General features: G+C 50.5%; 3 non-coding genes across 3 annotated transcripts; all 3 read right to left on the bottom strand.

The window, feature by feature from the left end:
* Positions 1 to 306: 306 nt before the first annotated feature.
* On the bottom strand, positions 307 to 425 carry LOC119343177. The gene has a single exon (XR_005165942.1). It is a non-coding gene; the product is annotated as a 5S ribosomal RNA (ribosomal RNA).
* A 297-nt stretch (positions 426 to 722) lies between these two features.
* On the bottom strand, positions 723 to 840 carry LOC119343178. The gene has a single exon (XR_005165943.1). It is a non-coding gene; the product is annotated as a 5S ribosomal RNA (ribosomal RNA).
* Positions 841 to 1,137: 297 nt separating this feature from the next.
* Positions 1,138 to 1,256, bottom strand: LOC119343179. The gene has a single exon (XR_005165944.1). It is a non-coding gene; the product is annotated as a 5S ribosomal RNA (ribosomal RNA).
* Between the last annotated feature and the right edge of the window lie 62 nt (positions 1,257 to 1,318).

The raw sequence follows: 1,318 nt of genomic DNA, 5'->3' as shown, positions 1-1,318 counted from the left end.
ATCGCATCCGACATGTTACCCCCGTCTTCGTCCCTTATCCTTGCCCCTCCCAGCTCCACTACAAAGACGATTGTACATTGCTTTGGCCGCTCCCTCTCAACTACGGAGACGAGTTTAACGCGGTTTCCACCCCTCCCTCTCAACAGCATCAGTGCACGCTTGCCGCGCCACAACGCCGCCGCTAGAGTCGTGAATCGTGAGCACCCAGCTATAACTTACCGCACTCGTGCAAAAGAATAAAACACGGTAAATATATTACTTACACGTGTGTTTTGTTTTGCAAGCGGCGCAAAAAAATTTAAAAAGGGAATGCAACACGAGGACTTCCCAGGAGGTCACCCATCCTAGTACTACTCTCGCCCAAGCATGCTTAACTTCGGAGTTCTGATGGGATCCGGTGCTTTAGTGCTGGTATGATCGCATCCGACACGTTACCCCCGTCTTCGTCCCTTATCCTTTCCCCTCCCAGCTCCACTACAAAGACGATTGTACATTGCTTTGGCCGCTCCCTCTCAACTATGGAGATGAGTTTAACGCGGTTTCCACCCCTCCCTCTTAACCGCACCAGTGCACGCTTGCCGCGCCAAAACGCCGCCGCTAGACTCGTGAATCGTGAGCACCCAGCTATAACTTACCGCACTCGTGCAAAATAATAAAACACGGTAAATATATTACTTACACGTGCGTTTTGTTTTGCAAGCGGCGCAAAAAAAATTAAAAAGGGAATGCAACACGAGGACTTCCCAGGAGGTCACCCATCCTAGTACTACTCTCGCCAAGCACAGTTAACTTCGGAGTTCTGATGGGATCGAGTGCTTTAGTGCTGGTATGATCGCATCCGACATGTTACCCCCCGTCTTCGTCCCTTATCCTTGCCCCTCCCAGCTCCACTACAAAGACGATTGTACATTGCTTTGGCCGCTCCCTCTCAACTACAGGGACGAGTTTAACGCGGTTTCCACCCTCCCTCTCAACCGCACCAGTGCACGCTTGCCGCGCCACAACGCCACCGCTAGACTCGTGAATCGTGAGCACCCGGCTATAACTTACCGCACTCGTGCAACATAATAAAACGCGGTAAATATATTACTTACACGTGCGTTTTGTTTTGCAAGCGGCGCAAAAAAAATTAAAAAGGGAATGCAACACGAGGACTTCCCAAGAGGTCACCCATCCTAGTACTACTCTCGCCCAATTACGCTTAACTTCAGAGTTCTGGTAGGATCCGATTCTTTAGTGCTGGTATGATCGCATCCGACATGTTACCCCCGTCTTCGTCCCTTATCCTTGCCCTCCCAGCTCCACTACAAAGACGATT

Source organism: Triticum dicoccoides, unplaced genomic scaffold (assembly GCF_002162155.2).
Source record: "Triticum dicoccoides isolate Atlit2015 ecotype Zavitan unplaced genomic scaffold, WEW_v2.0 scaffold117989, whole genome shotgun sequence".
In the NCBI taxonomy this organism is placed as follows: Eukaryota; Viridiplantae; Streptophyta; class Magnoliopsida; order Poales; family Poaceae; genus Triticum; species Triticum dicoccoides.
This window is presented reverse-complemented; position numbering and strand designations above follow the sequence as displayed.